At 32.7% G+C, this 24,614-nt stretch overlaps 1 pseudogene; it reads right to left on the reverse strand.

Annotated features, from left to right (window-relative positions):
* Positions 1-22,236: 22,236 nt before the first annotated feature.
* On the reverse strand, positions 22,237-23,811 carry LOC114383815 (annotated as a pseudogene).
* Between the last annotated feature and the right edge of the window lie 803 nt (positions 23,812-24,614).

The raw sequence follows: 24,614 nt of genomic DNA on the forward strand, positions 1-24,614 counted from the left end.
GATGTAGAATGGTATAGTATACTATTACGGGTGTGGCAGCATGCGATGTAGAAAGGAAGACAGTCTACATCGGTTATAGCCACAACCGATGTAGAATGGTTAAGAAAAATCGACATTCTACATCGGTTCGTCGTTAATAACCGATGTAAAATGTCTTACTTTCTACATCGGTTTTTGCTAATAATCGATGTAGAATGTTCACTATTCTACATCGGTCAAATAACCGATGTTGAAGGACACAAGACTTTCAACATCGTCTACTACGATGACGCATCATAATCGATGTAGAATGGGTCAAAGAACCGATGTAAAAAGATTATTTTCTAGTAGTGTACCTTTTCCATTGGCATGGGTCTTTTCATAAAACTTTCTTTAATTTCCGTCGGTGCTCCCAATCTCTATACCATGTGTAACTATATAAGTTATTTTACAAAAAAGAGTAATATTTTTTAAAAATTCTCACAAAACCTCTCTTAATAAGGAAACAAATAGAAAGAGAAGGGTTAAATAAAATAATTAGTAATTTGATAGAGAAAACGAATGAGTAAAGGATGATCAATGCAATCACCATATCACCAAGTATGTGAATTAACCTGAACAAGATTGCTTTAATCTAATCGATGTTCTTTTTTATGGTAAACCGATAATCTTGAATTTGAGCTTTCAATGCACCATACATAAAGGATGATTTAAAGCCACTCATATTGGCTTGGCATATTGTCTACACCCTAGACCTTATATGTAGCAACATCAAGACCACATCTAAATCACAGGTCCCATTCTTAAGAATGATCTCCTTTCTTTTATCAATGTATCATGAGCATTAATTGTTTCTAATTTTATGTGCATGCTATAACGTGTACCTTAATATACACAATAAATTTTTGGAATGTTGTGTTGATGTGATCACACAAAGAAGTACTATTTTTTAAAATATAAAACTAATGTAACTAAAAAAAAAGTCAAAAATGGCTGGGGGATTGAAATTTTTTTGATACATGTCTATTCCATACTCCTTTACTTTTTATAAATTGTGTCATCAAAATTTATCTTAGAATATTATACTCTCAAATTATAATTTAACATGTTTAACTTATTAATATAATAAATTCATAAGCCACGAGTAAGTAATATTTGTAAAATATAACATAGATGTAAGGGAGTATGGAACAAAAAAGAAATATAATCATTTAGAGGGAAAATTCATATTCAAGTTTTACCGTATGCAAAAATTCTACTAAGACGAGCAATAAACACATATAGCGAGTGAAATTAATCTTTAACCCAATGTGTTTGATAACACATGTGGTATCTGACTCAAGAACAAAAGACAATATTAAGTTTGGTAATCCAAAGGGTTGACGTGATGGTACGAGATCCTTCTATGGACACTTGATTAAGAACAATTTATTTAGCTGAAAAATCTGTATTGGATTCATATTATGTGCAAAATTCTATTAGGCAAATGATAGACACAAACATCTAGTGGGGTTAGCCTCTAACCCAGTGTGATAGTTAACACATGTGGGCTCTGCCCAAGAGAAAAAAGATATTAAGTTTGGCAGTACAAAGTGTCGACGTAAAGGTATGAGGGTCCACTCTATTCACATGAGTGAGAATGATATATTTAGTGGAAGAATTTATGTTTGATTCTTATCATGTGCAAAATTCTAATGGACAAGCGATAAACATGAGCAGCGAGTGAGATTAGCATTTGACCCAGTGTGTTGACAAACCCTTGTTGTCTTTGACTCAAGGGCAAAAAAATAAAAATTAAGACGGATGTAATGTATTGGATATTGTATTAATTAGACTTTTAAGAATATTTTAAAATATTAAAATCCCGAATATTAATTTAATCTATTTTATTTTATTATCTATCCGGTTTTAAATTGTGGAATTTAAACTATCAAGGACAAAAATGATAAAAACAAAATCAAATGTTTAAGAACAAATATTTATTTCAGGATGGACATATTAATGATTTTAATTAATGAATCTAAATCAAGCAATGCAAATCTTAAAATTGTATTCAAACAAACTAAGACAATTGTAATATTTTAATTTTTTATAAACTATAGGGGGGATACACGCGTATCCCCTAAATTTATGTTAGTTAATTCTCTCAATGGAATATTAGTCTAACTATAAAGATTAATGTTTTTATAATTCCGGGACACATTCTATTAGTATCTTTAGTAACTGATAAATCCTTTTTGCTTTTACATTAACTGAGGTATATGGATTAATATTTAAATATAATAAAAAATTCAATAAGATGAAAACGTATGGCTAGTATTGATATGGCAGTGCAATACCGTGATTACCCTAAGTTGACCAATTACTAACTCATTGCGGTGCAGCAGAACGCTATCATAAACGAATTTTGTGTATGTTCTTACAAGACGAAAGTTTTCCTTTTGTGTACAACGACCCAATATAATTAGTTAATTTATCTTTATATACCTTTAAGGGGAATGAATATCGCTCATTTGAGGGCCTCCTGAACGTCATCTTCTTTTAAAAAATAATCATGTACCATAGATAAAGAAACATTATATACTACTTTTTCTGCATTAGAGATTCAAGGTAAAAGTAAAATTAATAAAGGCATTTATAAGCTACATTGTAAATACGCATCCAAAATCATGTTTTAGTATTGAGAAATTGAATTGTTTTTTTATATGTGGACTGAGAATTTAAACTATCGCTAATTGCCTAATACGGATGTTTCTTTATCGATGCAATAATGCTCTAAGCCTAATAATAGTGTTAATAAGTTAAGCTAATTTGGTTGCATATTGTCAGACCCCATATGTAAGAACATCAAGACCACATCTGAATCACAGCTCCCATTGTCAAGAATGATATCCTTTCTATTATCAATGTATCATGAGCGTTGTTTCTAATTTTATGTGCATGCTATAACGTGTACCTCAATATACACAATAATTTTTTGGATTGTTGATGTGATCACACAAAGAAGTACTATTTTTTGAATTATAAAACTAATGTAACAAAAAAAAGTCATAAATGGCTGCAGGTGGACTGAAATTTTTTGATACATGTCTATATTCCATACTCCCCTACTTTATATAAATCGTGTCATCAAAATTTATCTTAAAATATTATACTCTAAAATTATAATTTAATGTGTTCAACTTATTAATATAATAAATTCATAAGTCACGAGTAAGTAACATTTTTAAAATATAACATAAATGTAAGGGAGTATGCAACATAAAAAAATATAATCATTTAGAAGAAGAATTCGTGTTTAATTTTTACCGTGCCCAAAATTTTACTAAGACAAGCGATAGACACCAATAGTGAGTAAGATTAATATTTGACCCAGTGTGTTTGATAACACATGTGGTATGACTCAAGAACAAAAAAAAATGAAGTTTTTTATTCTAAAGGGTTGACATGATGGTACGAGTTTTTCTACAGTCAATTGAGTAAGAATAATTTATCTAGTCAAAAAAATTATATTTGATTCATATTGCGTCCAAAATTCTATTAGACAAACGATAGACATGAACATCGAGTGGAATTAGCCTCTGATTCATTGTTAGTTAACACATGTGGGCTCTAACCCAAGAGAAAAAAGGATATTAAGTTTGGTAGTCCAAAGTGTTGGCGTAAGGGTATGAGGACCCACTACATACACATGAATGAGAACGATATATTTAACAGAAGAATCCGTATTCAATTCTTATCGTATGCAAAATTCTAATGGACAAGCGATAGATAAAAGCAATGAGTGAGATTAGTCTTTGACCGAGTATATTGGAAAACACCTATAGTCTCTAACTCAAGGGCAAAAAAAAGAAAAACTTAGGTCAGATGTAGTGTATTGGATATTGTGTTAATTAGACTTTTAAGACTATTTTAAAATATTATTAATCCCAAATATTAATTTAATCTTTTTTATCTTATTATTTATCCTGTATTTTTTAAATTGTAAAATTTAAACTATCACGGACAAAAATGATAAGAACAAAATCACATGTTTAAAAACAATTTTTCAAGATAGACATATTAATCAATTCAAATCTAGCAATGCATATCTTAAGATTGTATTGAAACAAAATAAGACTATTATAATATTTTGATTATTTTTATAAATTGTGGGGGATACACGCGTATCCCCTAAATTTATGTTAATTATTTTTATTACTAAAAAAAAATATTTTAACGTTGATTCTTTAATGTTTTTCACGACAGTTTGAAAATTGTTTTTGAAATCGTTGTCATAAAAAGTTAATAATTTCCACCAAAGTCTTCAAACCGTCTTAGATTCATTCTTTTTATATTGGTTTTTCGCGAAACTGTCTTAAAAATTTATTTTTTAAAGATGTTAAAAAATTGATATTTTTAAGATGATTTGTTTTACAACCATCTTAAAAAATACTTTCTAAGACGGTTGTATTAAAAATCATCTTACGAATAATTTTTTTTTCACCGTACCAGTCTCTCTCAACTCATTTGCACTTACTAAGCTCAAATCACAAATCCTTAGTTCAGTTACAAGTTCTTTTTCCCTTAGTATTTTTAGTAAGCACTTTTTCCCTTACTATTTTTAATAAGCATTGGTTTTGAAAGCTACTTATATATAAAATCCTGAAACTCTTGTATACATTAATTTCTCCACAGAATATATAGATCTCATTCAACATAATTCAATGTGAAAAATATAGAATCTTGTACACAAACTTGATCTAGAATGATGACCAATTAATTACCTGTAAGCAAAAAGTGAAAAAAAAGGAAACTATTTAAGGATTGCAGTCCGATGGCATTAAACAATGAGCAACATCCACAACCATAAAATAAAGAGTACGTGCTTTAGTTTCACTTGCAAGATTTAAATTTATTGTCAAACCATATACTTATCTCTCTCTCTCTCTCTCTCTCTCTCTCTCTCTCTCTCTCTCTCTCTCTCTCTCTCTCTCTCTCTCTCTCTCTCTCTCTCTCTCTCTCTCTATATATATATATATATATATATATATATATATATATATATATTCTCACATTAAGCCATTGCCTTCCTTCAAAATTACGGTTCCAGCAAGAGCATAAGCAACAACTAGAGGTGGTGAGGCAAGGTAGGGATGCACACGACGGTTCCCGAACAACACAACAGCGGCTACAATGTCTGTACAAGACAATATGAGAACTATATTATTTTGGCAAATATAAAGCAGAATATGAAAACTAATTACGGTAAATTTAAATAATTATACGAGACTTGGTAAAACTAAATTTATACAAAGGTTTCTTGATCATGTGTAATTAGCTTCTGTTGATCTTGCTGCAAGACGAATTTAAATTGCAAGAACATACAAAAATACCTACTTGATTTTAAAACTCACAAAAGTTACCCCGCTACCAAATTGTAAATATAACAAAAGATCACTTCCCCTTCTAGTATCATAATCTAAGCAAAGGAAGCCTCAACGCAATTGCATTAAGAAGGGAGAGTTAAGCAAGCTCTTAAAATACTTATGAATAATTAATATTAATAATGAATTTTTTAGAACATGATTCATATTTATCAAACATTCTAGATTGGTTATATAAATCTGTTTATACGTTGTTATATACAATTTTGTAAAATTAACTTTGTCTGTCACCAAAAAATTGGCCCAGGCTCACACACTAGTAAAAATTAAAAAAAAATGTATTGTTTCATTAAAATTGAACTAGTGCTAGTTAGTTTCATTCAAATTCAAATATTCTAATGACTAATCTTTCATATAAATTAGCTATAGTCATCTTTTTAGAAAACATATTTTTGCATAAATAAACTTGAATTAAAATACATTAACTCGTTGTAAAAGACATTAATTGTAATGATGTGATTTTTATAAAATTTATCAATTGAATGTGACTCTTCCTCAAATATATATAAAAATATTTTTAAATAAAAACATTCTTTATGAACAAACTCATTCAATATACTTAAAATGCACCTTAATTCTCATATTTTTATTTACCTTTTTTTATTTTCATTCACTCTATTTTTCTTCTTTTCTTCTACCAAACGGACCCAAAGTACTAACAGGTGAGGGCAAATTAAAATTAAAATGAATGTACTTGTTCACTCTCTTTGTGCATAGAAAGTATATATTATAATTGTACACGTTAATTACATGTATAAAAATAACTAATTGAGGAACTAAAAAAATTTATATAACAAAAGACCATGTACTATTGATAAGTGAGGCTTATCCATGTTGTTCCACACATACAAAAGAAGGGGCAGGTAAAAAAATCATTAATGTGGAATTTCTTTTTGTTAACAAACACGATATCTAGCCTCAATCATTCAACTTCAGAACATAAACTAATAAATCACATTTGAAGAAAATCATACCAGCAGTTGACTAGAAAAATTCATCCAGATCCTTCCCCGGCTCTGCAAAAAGTCACAGGAGAACAAATTTCAGAACATCTAAACCATATGGGTTTTACACAAACAAATTTGCAAGGTTCCAAATCAATAGAATTATATATGTATCAAAACATCTCATATCACTTGTATAACCATATGGGAGCATAGGATGACAGATTCATCACAAAATCATCATTTAAAACATGATTAAAGGGTGAAGAATATAGCAGTGCAGCAATCACGTTTTACTGCAATAGCCCCTCAAAATCTAGAGCACTAAGACTACAAACCAAAGGATTTTAGCATAGAAATATGACATAATTTATATAATCATATGGTTAGCTTAAGGAAGTATAAATCACTACCAAATCATCATTTAAAACTTGATTATGGGTAGAAATATACAACAGGACAGTAGTTGTACTACTGCAATAAAAGTAGAGGAATTTTCCAAGCTCATACAATCGTAATACAAGGTTATAAAGCTCAATTCATGTCATTTTAAGAAGTTAATTTTACAAAGGTATGCTTAAACAGTGGATGGCAGCAGACTAGTGTGAACAGTAATTTGGTTCCCAAATTAAAATTTAAACAAATAAATCATGGTAAGAGCAAGCAATCCTATGGAGAGATAAGGTAATTCTCTCAATTCTAACATCCAAGACCAATTATATAAGGATATTTTGAGATTGTTTCTATTAAACGGATTCAGAGGCATTTCTTGAAAGAATGTTCACTAGTTTAACGGGGGAATATTATGGAACATGTTGGACATTTTAGTGTAATTGATCTCTTTATTATGTTAAAATAAGAGTGCACGCTTGTTTTAATGTAATAACGAGATGTTCGGTTTAGGCAAATTTTGGAAGTTACATGGAAGTTACTAAAACTTCCATCAACGGTTGGAAGTTAAGTTACATGGAAGTTACTAAAACTTCCATCAACGGTTGGAAGTTACATGGAAGTTACTAAAACTTCCATCAACGGCAGTTTTTAAAAAGAAATAACTTCCATCAATCGCCAAAAACCACATTTTCTTTGATCATAAATAATCATTCTGGTTCAGAAAGCATAACGGGTGACAAAACATACAAGACCAAAACAAAACTCTTGAATTATAATCTTCTGATTTTATCCGATTGAACAATTTTGGTTGAACCCCGAAATTTGATTCAATCTGAAAGTGTTATACACGACTTCAGATTTATCCAGCATCATCTCGATTTTTCAAATTAACCAACAGAACATAGGCTTATTTGGTTCAAGGTAAAATGAAGCTAGGAGTTGTGGCTATGACCCTAATGGTCTATTTTCCTTTTTCTAAATTACAATAGTTAGCACAAAGTTTCAGCAATTAAAATTCTATAGTTGTGCGTAAACTTATTATACATAGAAGTTTGGTTTATCTATACTGTAGTAAAGTTTATAATTACAATAATAAAATGGGAGCAACGAGGTCAATCCTGAGTTAGTAATACCTGAGTTAGTAATAATGGGGTCAGTGTTACTTATTCATCTCTTAATTGGCATCTCACAAGGTCGACGCCAACTGTGCAGAAAATCAGATGTTTTTAAGCATCAAAGCATCATTATATGCAATCTTTTTTACTTGTTTGATAATTAATATGAGAGAAACAAATAAAACTTATCAATTCATAGACATAACCAAGTTTTGTTGTTATGCATGAACTTGCCTACGGTAATGTTACTCATAAAAACTAAAGTCTTCCCCATAGTATATAACAATGAAATATTTATTCCTTAGCAGCAAGATACCTCGTGTTAACATCTGTACCATAACAGGCAAAAAAAAAATTCAGAAATTTAAATTGATAGAACTAGTAGCTTGTTCTCTATTCTCAACTTATGATGTCTTAGAAATAAAATGTTGGAGAAAAAAGGAAAGAAAGATTTAGTCACATTATGTAGATTCATCCCTGAGAACGTGTTAATATCTTCAATATAACATATTTGTTTTTGAAGTTATCGATGCTGAATGCATAGCCAGTTACATACTTCACTCCCAATTCTTAACAGTGTCTCTAAGGATGGACATGAGAGCAGTAAATCCAGCCTTATGGTCATCACCTTCTTCCATGTTTCTCTTCTTTACATACTTCACTCTGAATATGACTTGGCACAAGACCCATAGATAAAATGGCAAACATGCATATTAGATAACAATATAAACCTCCAAGAAAAGGACCTATAATATTTCCAGTACTTATTTGCATTAAACCTCCATCAGTTTGACCAATGAAGCTATACAACAAAACAAAAATTCTAATGAGGTCTATTTTTCATTAGGTTATGATGCAGGATAATAATCTCATTTACAAAATTTAAATCCTAAATAAAACAGTAAAACTAGTAATATACTAAACATGAAATATGAAATTGGTTACAAGAAGAGGAGGTTTACTTGACCAGAAGGGAGGGACACTGGAGAGAAAAATGAACAATATAACCCCAACACTCCAAATATTAGCTTAGGGTCCATAGCTTCTCTCAGGAGCAACGTTGTAACAACCCATTTTTCATAGACTACATTAAAAATGATATTATTTATAAATAAATAGAGTTTTATAAAATGAAAAGGTTTTTATAATTAAATAAATAAGGAGAAATAACTTTATTAATTAAAATAATGATTTTAGAGAAAATAAAGAGGGTATTTTATTTATTCATTTGATAAGGAATAAAATATAGTTTGTTTTTATAAAATAATAAAAATAAATAAATAGAGTAAATAATAAGTTGTAAATACCCTAAGTATAAGTAGAGACGCGTTAGGTTAATTTTCACACCGACGATGCCTCCTCTTCCCCTCTTTTTCGTTTTTTCCCTTTTCCTCTCAAAACCCTCTCTTTTTTCGCAGACCACCAAACCTGGCTCAGAAAAACGACAATCTCGAACTCATTTATCGTTGGATCATTGTGAAATTTGAGCACCAGGTGTGGAACTCATTTTCGAACATTCTCACCGTTGTAAATTTCCACATCATGTTGAAGCTGAGAGAAATACACTTCGCATCATAGCCTCTTCTTTTCTCGCAAAAACCCAAAACTATCTCGGTAAAAATATGATCTCGGATTCATTAACCGTTGGATTGTCGTAAACTTTTAATATATCGTTCGTGATTCAATTCCACACACCTTCACTATTGGGATTTGCGAAATAGTATCCATGGAGAGAGAAAACAGAATCACATGAAGATAGTATAAAATGGAGGCTTCAATCCCTTCTTTTCTCTAACGTTTGGGAACCCTATCAGAGCAATCAGAGGAAAAAATTAAGGAATCTCATAAACTTGCTAGAAATGCCGCTATCACTGTCAGAAGACACGTGAGCTCGCTTAGAGGTAAAGGATGAGTTTATCGCAATTGGGGTTAGAATGAACATGTGTAGGGATCCTTAGAAAATTAAATTGGGTTTATTTTGGGATGTTTATTAAATTATAATTTTTCCTTTATTATTATAAATACGATATTGATATCTTGATGCAAATTGGTTGATAAAATAGAGTGATCTTGGTATTTTTTTATCTATGATTTTGATTAATTGATTTTGGTATAATTATGTGAAATTATTTAAGAGGTTTTACTCCCCATGTTATGATAAACTTTCTGTATAAATTGTTATATTGAGATTATGAAATGGTGAAATAGATGTGTATTGGGATATGTGTATTGAGTTGTAAGCTACGAACTGTGCAATCACACAATCATAAGACTCTTTAAGGGCGACGAGTATTATGATGGGATCCACTATGGGAACCTAACAAGCTAAAATGATTTTGAAAACAATTGAGTAGTTGTGTGTATTGCATAGTTTATAGGTAAAGTGTATATGATTCATGAGGTGTGATAACGTGTTAATTGAGATTATATCATTGTGATTGAGATCGAGTGTATGTGATAAATTGTGTATATATGTGATTGAGGTGTTGTGTTCATTGAGTTGTAAACTATGAATTGTACAATCACACGACTATAAGACACTTTAAGGGCGACGAGTTAATGCTAAGACCCTTTAAGGGCAACGAGTTAATGCTAAGACCCTTTAAGGGCGACGAGATAAACTATTTGAGAATAATTGAGGAGTCGTGTGTTTTGTACAGTTCATAGATAGAGTCTGTGTGCTAAAATGTTTTCTGGGTTGGACCTGAATCAAGAGGGAGAGGTCTTGACAGACTCTTTGGAGTGTAGGTCTTGGGGGTCACCCGATTTGAGTGCTCCTTTAAGCCTATGTTGATCCCATATGGTTGGAGCATTCTCGCAAAACACCGTGACCCTGACTGGTCTCCCTATGATCTTACCAAGTGAGAGTGACCTGACTTGCTAGTGTGTGGTTTGTTTTGTCATGTACTCCTAGGCGCCCGACGTGGTTTTTCACTAACATGGTACCACATTACATATAGGATTGAGTCTTAGTGTATATGTTGCATAATGCTTGTGTATTGATCGATATTGATTGACTTGATGACATTGTGAAAATGAATGAAATGTGTTGTGTTGTGTTGTGATGTGATGTTAGGAGACAAAATGGTGAAATGACGTGAGCTATATTTAAGTAAGTTTTATTTTGTTTATATGATATTTATACATACATGTTATCTTATTTCTCTCTATTAGTTAGGAATGTGATAACTCACTCCCCGTGTGTTATTTGTATTTGGATCCTATGATGATCTTGAACTTGTGTTCGGGGGAGCATATGACTAGGTGAATTGCTATAAGGAACCTTGTGCTGAAGGACGTCGAGACATAATGCTTTGATAGGATGTGACATTAGGGCATAAGTTTCCATATTAACTTTATGATGTTAGTCCATTTTATTTTACCTAACTAATTTAACAAAACATTTTTGTAAATTTTGACAGGCCTTGTTTTGAGCTGAATATATTTTTAATAAGTTTTATTTGGTAATAGTGAAGTAAATGTGAACCTTTTACTCATGTATATTTATTTACCAATATTTATATATATATGTGTCAAGGTAGAGGGTGTCACAAATGTAGTACGCACTCCCGACAAGATCCTTAAACACGTCGCTTGTTCTGAAAATGGTTCGTTCAGAACTAACTCAAGACCCAACACACAGTAACAAATGGAATTAACGAAACTAATTAGGCTTGAAGAACACGAAGAGACCCAAGTTTGTGGCCTTAAGCGGTGAGTTATCGTCTTTACTAAGGGACATGAAGTTTTCTAGCTTAAGATCCCTATGCATCACTCTCATGGTGTGGCAATCATAGACCACCGTCACGATTTGGTTGTAGAGGTTAGCGGCGGCGCAAGACTCCATGATGAGGTTGACTGAGTCACTACTACAAAAATGGTTTTTACGACGGTTATTTCACTACTACAAAGATGGTTGACGATTTTTAACCGTCTTTGTAACCGACGTCGTGTAAAATGTTGACTTTCCAAGACAGTTCATAACATGTCTTGGAAGGTCATATTCAACATCTATTTGATTGCAAATCGTCTTCGTTTATTCTATATTTTTTAAAAAAAAATTATAAAAGTCAAAATTTAAAGATGGTTTTTAGCCATAACTGTCTTTAAATGTAGCTATCTAAAGAAAACCATCTTAGAATGTTAAATAGCTCGTTTAATAAAAGTTGCAAATATCTCATTTTAAGGACGGTTTTTTGCCAAAGTCATCTTAGAAACAAGAGTTTTCCAATAAAACGATTTTCTCATCAAAACCGTCTTACAAACTTAGGTATCTAAGACGATTTTGACGAGAAAATGGAAAATCATCTTAGAAAACTTTAGCTTCTAAGATGGTTTTCCAATATTGCATTGTGCCATGGACAGAGACTAACAGTGTTTGGCCATCCTATCCTGTCACTTGCACCGATGTTACCTCTTACCATAACTAAAGATTTGCGTATTTGTATTTTAAAACCTCTCTCTCTTTCTCGGTCCAGTAACAACATAACAGGGAAAGCAAAGAAATTTCCCAGCAAACATGTTTGTAGAGAATTCTATAATAATAAAACTCAAACAACCCATACATAAAAAAAATGGTTTCCATTTATCCCAACAATGATTCAAACAAAGTTCACCTTGAAAAAAAATTAGCAAAATTTTAGGAACCAGAAAATTAACAAAGTTCATTAATGGCCAAATACTCTTACCTCCCATGTACAATACACATAGGTTCTCATGTCAATCCAAAATCCCATGCTCATTATAATACATATTACAAAATTTATAGTGGTTCATTTCATCCAAAAATTAAAAACGAAAAGGAAAAAGAAAAAAAACAAAATCAGAACCATAGAATTTGTAAAATCAGCATCATTGAGGACCTATGCAAGCGAAAAGCCACGAATCTTGTGAAGCCATTGTGCAGTAGAGGGCTGGTGTAGTGACAACGACAAGGATTAATTACTAAATCAGAACTCTCACATCCAAACACGCAGATGGTGGAGTCTCAGAGGAAAGGCAAATCAATCGATCAGTCAGTGAGGAGCCAACCGAAGACAAAGCAGACCTGAACACTAGCCATGGATCCGTCATTGAGACCTCTCACACCTCCATTGAGCCCTCTTTTCGTAACGATTAACAATGATGGTCATCCTCGATAGTGGCAAACTATGTGGGTGCCAACAATTAAAGGTGTCACTGATTTCTTCAACCTCTAATTGCCTTCGTAGCCTCCTTCCATCTCCACCACATATGTGCACGACTACCACCCATCAGCACAAACCCTAAACCTTAAAGGGATAATCATGAAAATTACATTTTTGCCCTATAAATAAATTCAATTAAAAATAAGTCTGGTTACTAGCAAGTCATCTCAACCCTTCAATAATTTAATAATAAATCCAATGATCCTCTTACTCTATTAGATTACCCTAGACATTGTCATAAATTTACATGAACTAAAAACATATTTAAGCTTAAGAATTAACATGTGTGAAGATGTGCTTGTTTGTCTATTGTTGATATAAGTGTTTGTGGAAAATCGAATATTCAAAGTCACTTCAACAAGTTGTGATGCAAATTATTGATGAATCACAAATTATGATATGGATGCCATACTATTGAGTATTGAGGTCCAACAATAATGCAAGCCTTTCATTTGCCCAGATTTCACCTTTTTTTTTTCTTTCACGAAAGCTTCTTCGATTTTGCTTTGGGAAAATTGGTTTTTCACTATTGGGACTACTACCAGATGGAGATCAATGCTAGCTAGTGTTTAATGGTGAAAGGTTGAAATCTTGATATGGTGTTGTTGGCTTGGCGGTTAGTGTTGTTGCACGGCGTGATCCTAACTCCTAACGGTGCCTTTAATAGTAAGGTAATGTTTAAACAGACTGAAATTAAAACTAACAATTAACTAAGTTGCAAACACAATGTCAAATTTTAAAAATATCAAATTATATATGAACTCCAAATTAATTTAGCCTTTTAATATTAATAAAATAGCATTTTTTTGGGACCTTTATGGCTTTTGTTGAAGAAGAATTTGGGTAATTTGCCACTTGTCCTATTGGCTTACTGGTTTGGACCTAACTCTTGAATTTTATTCCATGGATATTAGGCTAATTAATCGAATTTATTATTCATATGGGGATGCATTTAAAATTACTTCTCATAGTTGAGTTTTTTTCCATGAAATTTATTGGTCCCTATTGTGCCCTTGTTGATTGAGAATTTGATATTAGTTTTGACTACCTTAAATCAACAAATAAGAGTTTGATTTTAGGATTAATTATACTAAACTAAAACACTTTCAAGGTTTTTTTTGTTTTTAAAACTAGCAATCTATAGATTTTCAATTTAACAAACTATATATTCTTTTAGAAACTTATTACAAGAACAAATTTTATATTGTATAAAATAAGTATTTGGATTAAAATAGTTAATTCGTATGAATGTAAACAACTGTCGTAGACATACATAAAATAATACTTAAACTGACAACATTTACGAACACATAAACATAATCATGATAGCATAAAACAATAAGTAAACATTAGAAAATAATAAAGAATGAGTCATCGGAAAAAGAATGAGTTATAGATAGAAGAATGTGTTATCGAAAGGAGAAAGAGTTACAGAAATTAGAATGGAGATGAAAGTCAGAATAAAAAATAAAAGAAATACACAAGAACATACATGTTTCCATTGCACCGAATAGCTATAGTTGCGATCGAGTTGGTATGCAGGAAGCATGCAAATGTTCGTAATGATATAAGCAGAGCACATTCTGGCCTATTTATAGAGAAAATACAAGTAACTAATCTTTGAAATAGATTGTGACACTTGTCCTCGAATATAGGTTATCTTCTTCAAATATCGCCACTTGTTCCGTGCCTCTTTTGAATTTGAATAATCATTAACCATTTTGTAACTGTTACTCTGAATGTTAGATTTACTTTCTTCAATTATTTCTCTTTTGAACCATCACATTCAAAAATATCAAACAACCTCTCTTCAATATATTGAATCGAACCCATTTTTTCGACATTCCATCTCTTTTTAGTATACTCATCCCTTTGTCAACTTCATATTCTCTACAATGTAGAATAGGTCTTTCTTATTGCATCATCAATCTTAATCGAATAAAGACTGGTCAAATAATCATATCTAAATAACTCATTCGAACGACCCTAATAGATGCCCCCTAAAAACGTCTTCTTGAGTTTATTCGAAAGGAGACATTTTTATGATCGAAAAAGTTCTTATTGAAATATATCACTTGTCACTCTCAGTTGAAAATATGTTGACAAATGTCAACCTCAACTATAACAAATCTCCTTGTTTCCATAAATTATGCCACCACACTTGCTAGTATCATCATATCTTCAAGCATAATTTCATATGACATCTAATCATGTGTCATTAATGTTTAGATTACAACCATTTTTAATTATCTTTTGCTTAAATTAATTCAAATTTTGAATCACTTTTACCCTAAACCACAACCTATACAAGAGGTTCCAACTTCATTTTCTCCCACGCTAAAACTCAACAAAGAAAGTCCTCTCGTCTCTCCTCTATTTTCTTTGCCAACAACACATTCATTTTCTTCTTGTTCCTTCTTCTTTCTCTTGAATCCAGAGAAACGATCATTTTGTTGGATTTTTAAAAGCTTCCCTTTATACTCTTCTTCATCAAGATCCAACCTTTTCGTCTAATCTTCTACATCAATGGTAGTTCCTCTTTTTTTTTGTTCTTGTATTTGAAGATGAATAACTTGAAGTTGAAAGAATAACTTTTGCTCCTATTCTTATGCTAGAAGAAGAAAGTCTCAAAATATGACATTCTTAGGTATTATCTTTTCTTTGCCCCTTTCGGCCAAATTTGAGGCTTAAAGCCTTGGATCCTTATCTTCCATCCACTGATAATGAATGCCCACTCATACACTTCCCAGAGATTAGAACCGATTTCATTTGCAAAGAATTTTCAAAGCAACCTTAAACAATGATGGCAATAAGTTCACAACTTGGATGAATAAAGTTCAATTGGTCTATGGAGACTTGTGGAAGATAGTCTAAACCTTTGACTTTAAGCAGTTATGTAGAAGAGATCTCATATCTCTTGTCTTTCCCTTACTGATGGCTTCATTCCTATTTTGAAATCAAAGGCTTCATGCTTTCGATTTCCCTTGTGGACCTATTAGGCTGGATTTACTCGAAATAGATAATATCACTGAACTTCGACCAACAAGGGAAAGGTATGCCTCAGGTCTCATTGAAGATGAACTCAAACTGAAAGATATCCCCATGAATTTCAAGTTTGCTAGTTACAGATATTATCTTCAAGTGCATCATGGAAAAACTAGTAAGAAATTTTTTGAAGACGAACGCATAGCCTTTTTGATGTACTAACTATCTTCTTATGTTTGTTGCACTCGATCTCTCCAACTAATACAAAACGTGTACAACTTAGCCCAAGCTATTCATTTTGAACATCAAATCTGCTTAAGTAAATTTCTTCTAGCTTATCTATACAAGTCTATGAATGATGCTATCGACATCTACAAATATTTAGAAACTCTTCAAAAAATTTCTAGACCTTTCTAGATTATGAAACCATGTCAAAATGCAATTCTCGAATGCAAATTAAAGCTCAAAAGTCGAGAAACTACTTTAACCCATGAAGGAACTTGATTAACTAATTAGAATAGAAAGAAGGAACTTAATCTAAATTTTATTAAATAGTATATTCGAACCTTCATGAGCTTTACTACTTTCATAGAAGGCTTAGCTCCCTTTGAAAAATCCACAATCCTAGGTCCAAGTTGGTTGAAAGCTCGATTTCCATGTGAAACCCCTGGTGCTCAAGCAGACTTAGTCAAAATTTGGTCTGCTTTTCTGACTGGAGGCATCATTTTACTAGCACGCTTGAAAAAGATATTTGATTTTATCCTTATCAATCTCAATTCTTTACATGCTAGTTCTTTTTTTCAAACAATTCCTGAGTTTAGATACTATAAAAAAGAAGTCTCAAATTCAAAATTGTATTAAATCAATTATTTCAAGACATCATTGACCTTCTTTGACTTTTGAAAATTCTTATTTCTGTCTTCAGGCTTTTCAAGATTTGTGGAATTGTTATCTTTCAAAAAAGCCTATCACTACTGATGAGATTATCCAAAAAGTTAGAGTCTATTTTTGTGCATAAGCCAAATCTTCCTACAAGTAAACTTTGACTTCATGCTAAAATAGTTAGATGGGGAAATATCTTTCATGTGAGCTATGATTTTAGAGATTTGCATCGCACCATAAGAGAAACTGCTTTTGTTTTGAAAGAAAAAGTTTTGAGGAATCGAGAAAAAGGAAACTTAATAAACAAAAAAAAGACTAACTCTTTTTTGATGAATTTTGTCCTTCAAAGATTCCTCCTTTTCCTTTTGCTCATTTTGGAGTGCAAAGTATTTAGATCGATCAAAATGAGTTTGCAAATTAATTCCAATGGCTATCCAATACAAACTTCAAAATCTTAGGCCAGAATTTCAACCCACTACTACAAAACTTTACCTCTATCAATTTCTAGTTTTTGATCATTATGATTTTCTACATCTTCAACCTAATGCAATTACCATTTTAACTCGAGAGGGTCATGGTGAGGAATAGTATGATTATGTCTATCATTAATACTTTGCATTCAAAATTGTTACACAATTTAATTCCAATTTTTTTTATCAGCTTCAAAAAAATTCATTTCAACTAGAAGTGAAGATTGGGCTAGTGATCATGAAGGTGATCATCAGAGCACCAAGACTGGAATTTCGAGAAAAAAAAGGAAAGCCTCCTCTGAAACTAACTCCAAGAAGGTATCAATCTTATAATCACCTTTTTAATACTCGAAACATTCTTAACTTAACTATTTATTATTTCTTTTCTCTTTCATAAGTTGCTTTGATAAAAAAGGGTCAAAAATCAAAGAAAAAAGTCTTAGGAATGAACCCCCCTAAAGATCGTTCAAGTGAACAAACAGTAAGCCTATTTTCGAGCATTATCTTCACTTTTTACAATTTCAATAACTAACTTGTCGCATTCTGAAAGGTCATTGATGTTCCATTTCCAATGAAGGATTCAAAAGGAAAAGGAAAGGCAATAGATGATAGACCCCACTACCAGAAATGTACTATTTTACGACGCATATTCTAAGACGGTTATCTGGAACCGTCTTAGAATGTGACGCGATGGCAAACTTATAAATAGGAGAATAGAAATTTTTTTTTTACAATGCACATTCTAAGACGATTATAAGAAACTGTCTTAGAATGTGCCTGGGTGGCAATTTTGTAATCATAGGAAAAAAATCAATAATGGTTTTCCGTGACAACCGCCTTCGTTTTAATTTCCTGTAATTACAAAATTGCCACCTTTGTCCCATTTGAAATCCTATTCTAGAGGTATCTCAGTCATCCCTCAGCCACTCTCCTTGATTTTCTCCATCGTCACCCATTGTTCGACGTCCCCTCTATGACCCTCTCTCTAACGCGTCCACTGTACGTTGTGTTTGATGCCCATCCTCAGTTAGCTCGTCAAATCACCTGTGGTGGTGGCCTATCTCCTTTCGTCTACTCAAGCCCTGCCAAAGGTGTGTCGTGCCACTATCGTGTTGTGTCATACTGGTAAGTACCATGCTCCTACTAGTTATGAATTTTGTAAATTTGTATGTTATTTCGTTCTTATTCTCTATTCGCTAAGCTACTAGGTAGGGGCTTTTCTTTTCACTGTGTAATGAATGTCATTCTCATCATGATTTGATGGTATTTGGTTCAACTTCTCATCATCATTTGTTTTTTACCTTATCGAATTTCAACACACGGACGAAAGTCAGATTGGTTGTGGCTGAAGTATCTAGTTACCAAACCCTTACTAATCTAGGAATTAAAGGTACCCTTCTTACTTTCAACCACATGTTTATGCTTTTATATAAATATGTTAATACTATTAATTAATAATTATATAGTATTTGTTATGTTTATGTGTATGTGCTTGTGTGAAGTAGCTATAGGCATGGACAACACTTTCAATACAATATGGAATATAGTTAAAAACTTTGCAGGTAGCATTCAACTGTGCATGTGTTTGAAATCTAGTCAAGTGCTCTGACACGAAGGAATGAGTTTATGTGTATATGTTGGAGATCTATGATGGGGACACTAAATTTTGAGTCATTTTGGTGTGGTCCTCTACCTTCGCATGATGATACATGCATAGTATGTTTGTAATCCCAGAATCTTAGAGGCCTTTAACTCCAATTTTTGTTTCATCAAAGGCCTTGAGTTGAGCTATTTTTTCATAAGTGGAGTGTTTGCTTGTTTTTAACTGTAACTGATATGAGCTTGTGTCAAGTTTGTAGTCTAGGCTTAGCCAAATCTATTATATCCTCATGCAAGTTGTTCATAATATCACTGATTTAGCAATCTCAACATTCATAAAAATCACATTTTTCATGTGGTTAAATAGTAATATAAACCCATTAAACACAAAGTAACTACCCGACAATTATAGTTGAGAATTGAGAGAGAAGAGTGCAACTAACTATTCCCACTCTCTAGTAGCTTCTGCATGCCACTTGATAGAGTGATACAGGCGATCCAGGCTATAGAGTGCCAGTCCAAACATATATTATGCATCTCTCTCCTATAGATGACATGTAACACAACATTTCATCCTTGCTCTATTCATCCATCTTATTCAAATCAACTAAAAATCAACAAAAAAAAAGCTTCTTACGAACCCTTGATCAACATAATTTTGGTACTGCATAATCCTTTTCTTAACCTCTATAACAAGCAGCTTCCTCTGAATCCGAGCAACTCTACCTCTTCCCTCAGCTTTGATATCCTAATTTACACAGATTTATTTTTTATGAATGTAAGTAGTGGATAACAGAATTTTTTTCTTTAAGAGAAGATTAAGAAAGCAGTATTCATACAAGTTGACAAATTTGTCTGTTTTGGTCCAAAAACAATGAGCCTTGAAATAGTTACCTCAAAATATTCACCTTGGTAATTTGCGTAATAAAAGTTTGCACTAAAGGATAACACAATTTACCAAGGTAAAATTTATAAACAAAAACAATATGTAAATATGAAGCAGTGAGAAGTTTACATACCTAAGTAAGTTGAAGGCATCGATCTATAAGTTCTTCCATAGTTTCAATTTCATTTGAGCCCTTGACATTAACAGTGGCAGTGTTAGAGTTCCGCTTGATTGCCAACACCTCAGTGTTATAGTCAAGTTTTATTGGAAGTGATTCAACAATCCTCTACCAAAGACTTGTATATCCACCTTTGAATTGTCAAATTTTTCCAGCCATGGAAGTTCTGGTAAATTCATGAATGTAAGCATAAGGCATGTGTTGAATAAATCCATATCCTGAAGCAGTATAACCATGAGCCACTGATTTAGGAATAGATTTAAGTCCATGATGCTCAACATAATCTGGAGCTAAGTGTGAAGCAACTTCACTGAGAGCATGAACCCCAAAATGACCAGAATTCTTCACCTTTTCCCGTTAGTAGAACAAGTAGAATTAATATCATTAAACATCTGACTGTCAAGTCATAGATACAAAGGAATTTTCTTTATATGTCTATGAAAGACAAAAAGTATATATACTAACTTGGATTTGCAATGTTGGTGACATAACAAATACATAATCATCAGTAACTTTAACCTCTTGGTATTTTCTAGAGAAGCTATCAATAACAGCAAGCTTGTGGGAGTTCATAGTGATTTTTCTAGTGGACAGCCTGTCTCTTTTGCCAAGTGAAAGATGACAGGAGCACTACTTGTAGCCGAAACTTGCCCACCTAGATCATATACTTTTCTTGCATAAACATATATTATGATTAAAATTTACAGTCAACTTGATCAGCTAGAGAGTCATATTAAGATATAGGATACCTTCAATTTCTACTAATTCACACATGCCACCAACTGTATGATGCTTCTCCAAGATAGTGATATTATTATAACCAAGCCTATCCAGTGCATAAGCAATTGATAAGCCACTTGAACCAGCACCCACTATTCCAATTCTGGTGTTTACTGGCATGGAAGGATGCAGCTTGGAGAATTGATCCTCTATTGATCTTTTTGGATCCATCTCTGATTTCAAATCCTGAAACCTATGGAAGTATTTTAGATCAGTTGACAAGTTAGTCTAATGATTGCATTCAAATTCAATTGATTCAGTTGTATTCCTATACATGCATCATTCAGGAGCAAGGTCCAATCCCATAGTACAGAAAATTAAATGCCATCACCACTGCTCAAAGCTTTCTCTTCTGACAGTATTAAGAGGCAGTAGACTGAAAAGTGTAGTTAGGACTTAGCATTTGTGTCTCAGGAATGAGAATCTGACTTTTGAGAAACTTAAAAAACATTTAATATGAAGCTATAATTCATTATACTTGTTCAAGCTTAAGTAGTTAAGAGTTGTGGTGATAGATTATAAATGGCATAAAAATGTTCACATTAATCATCCACTTAATAAATGGCCTAATCAGTTCAGATCAGCAGAAGCTCAGTAGCATATATATGTATGTCACTGTCTTTAAAAGCAATATCCAATTATTCATGCAACTAGCATGCCTTTCAATTTCAAGTAGATGACTATTACTAGTCAAACTATCAACAAGATTATACTTCTTCTTATGATATTAACATATGCTAGAAAACATTGTAAAAGATCATAATAGCTAGCCAGACTACACTTAATCAATAGGATTAGAAAAATTAACATCCTGCATTTACTGCACAACTTCCATTACTTGATTTTTTTTTTTTTTTGTGTTTCTTTTCAAATTAGATCTTCTACTTACAGAATCAGCTTCAATTCAAGCCATGGAAGAGAGTCAACACAACTGATTAAAATTTTCAAGTCCCAAAAGTTTCACAAGCAATTCTTAAGGTGCCTAATTAACAGCATATGATGCAAAACTGTAAATAGTTATGTTAAATTAAACATTCTATAATGATAAAAAAAATTAAACATTTTGAGCATCAAGGTTATATACAAGTTTAGTATTCAAAAATAACAAAAGGCGGACAACATATTTAAAAACCAATAACCTGTGTAGCGAGTTGGAAGTTAACTGCATCTCTTCAATGTCCATAATACCTTGATGTCTCTTCTTAAATGTGTCAAAAAGTTCATCCCTAATGGAAAAAACCTAAAAATTGATTGCATAAGAATATATACAAAATCAAAATTATAATGTATAGAAATTGATTAGTCATTCCCTACTCTCCAATTTTTCCCTCTTTAAATGCTATGCCTCAATATAACTAGGATTTTGCTTGACATGGGATTCCCTTTCTAGATTGTCCAACCTCCCTAGAATAATCACAAGGATCGAGACATGTTCATTGGCCTATTTCTGTTATTCAATCTCTTGTTCGTGTTCCTTTCCATCATATGTCTCTCAATCTCCAACAGGTTCTGCCAGAACCTCTCAAATGTTGCCAATGGTTCAGCATCAAGAGTCCATTTAGGGTTCTCACGTTGTCCAAGGTAAACCTGTTCAGTTGAGTGCTTGGACAGAACTTGTATCAATGAGTTGGCATAGAGAATTACTTACAATAACCTATGTCATATTCTTTGAAACAATAACCCATGTCAAATCCTTTGATAACCTACTATCTGTAAGACCAAGTAGTGATAAACTTAAATCAGCCACTCTAACATTGTGTTCTTCATCTATGAGGATGTTTGAAGACTTAATGTCTTTGTGAATCACGGGTGGAGAAACATATCCATGCAAATATTCGATTTGGTGAGTTGCTTGCATTGCAATTGTTACCCTTGTCACCCAATCCATTTGCTCTTGCATCACCTTGTTGCCATGTAGGTGTTGATGCAAAGAGCCATGAGCCATGCACTCATAAACAACGAGCCTCTCTCCACCTTCTTCACAGTAGCCTAGTAGATTGAGCAAGTCAAGCTCGGTGTGAAACTCCTTGGAATTCTTCTGCACGTTGGGAGACATTATGGTCCTTTTAACAGCAACAATAGTACCATGTTTGAGGTCTCCTTTGAACACACATGAAAAACTTCCCTTCCCCACTATGGACTCTTCTTTGAATCCCCTCATTTCCCTTTCAAGGTCTTCTTAGGGGAACATTTGTGCTCTCCTAACTTTGAAGTCCTCCAAGTCCAACCAGATGTTGCATTTCTGATCCTTTTGGTTTGAAGAGCTCCCTTTTAGTTTGTTCACCTTTGGCCCTAAAGACTGACAATTTGTTAGCTTGTAGCGAACATACAAAAAAGCAGTTATAGACATAATGCCAACTAAGAAAACAGCAAAGGCTATCTCAGAAATAACCACTGGCAGCTGCATAGACCAAAATCTTTCAGTTCTTTTGCCAAAGGTAGCAAAGGCTCATCCCCCCAACAGAACACAGTCCTATTGTGAGAAAACAAGCCACAATTGAATTGAGAACCTGGTGAGATTGATTGAACTTGCCCATCAAACACATTGTTGTTCGTCATGTTGTAGCCCCAACAAACAACCAAAGAAGTGTTCCTGTGTCTTCCAGTCAATGGTTTCCTCAATCCACAAATGTCATAGTCACCAACACTGATATGTAGGTATTGAGCTCCCTTAACCATAGGCTGTGGCACACCCATTTCAACATGGCCACTGCTACCCTAACAATAAGGTTGGTTAGAACTCATTAAAAGCCCGCACACAAAGCCATCATCAGCAGTTAGACCAAGGAATGGAAAATGCATTGTTGTTCCATAAATTATGGCTGAGTCTATTCCATAACAGGTCATAGTGTGACATCCATCTAATTTCAACCCACAAAACACTAACCCTTTGACGCCATAAGAGACGACAATGGAAGACATGGAACCAAGACTTGAAATTTGCAACCACAAGCATGAAAAAACCACAACCTCAAATAGAGTCCCAAATAAAATTGGCCATGCATGGGTTCATGTTGAAAGCGTATATATATAATTTATTGTGTTTCTGAATATTAACTAATGTAAATGACTCAACCAACAAAACCATATAGCACAAAATCCGAATAAATATGGAAGTCAACATTTGTAATTGTTGAACCATATATCCTTTGACAATGCTTGCATAGAAACACAATTACATTGAAGCCTTAAAAATTTGACAGACGACTAAAAACTGCGTAAAAGAAAAGAATGATATTGGAATGAAGAAAAATTCTACTGTTCAGTTGAAAGTACCAAAAATAGGAATAATAAAACAATGTGGGAGAAGAATCAAAATCTCTAGCAGTGGCGTATCACATAGGGTGACTGACGCCTGACAATGGGCAGTGGCGGGTGAAAGAGAGTCATTGAGTGAAGCACCACCCCTATAACTGTTGTTTAGTTTGTTTGGGAGAGTACCCATGGTGTGAGTTTGTTTGCCATGCTCTGAAAAGCAGCCCTGCAATGTTTTTCAAGTTGCAGACTGCAGAGGAATATTATTAGGCATGTTTAATTTAAGTTAAAAAAATTTCTCTTTTTTTCTTAAAAGAACTTTTAACAAAGATAATCTTTTCAATATTAAACTAAACCACTCATGCACAAACAACAAATATAAATGCAATGAGAGACCTTGTTAAAAGTAGGGCATTACTGTCAAAACAAAAATGAAAATTGTTATGCTTCATAACTTCGTAGAAGGAAACCAAGTGCAGAATTAGTATTTTTAAGCAAACAGAAGACATTGTAGCGGAAGATTAAATAAAGTTAAT

The sequence above is a fragment of the Glycine soja genome, chromosome 14 (genome assembly GCF_004193775.1).
Source record: "Glycine soja cultivar W05 chromosome 14, ASM419377v2, whole genome shotgun sequence".
In the NCBI taxonomy this organism is placed as follows: Eukaryota; Viridiplantae; Streptophyta; class Magnoliopsida; order Fabales; family Fabaceae; genus Glycine; species Glycine soja.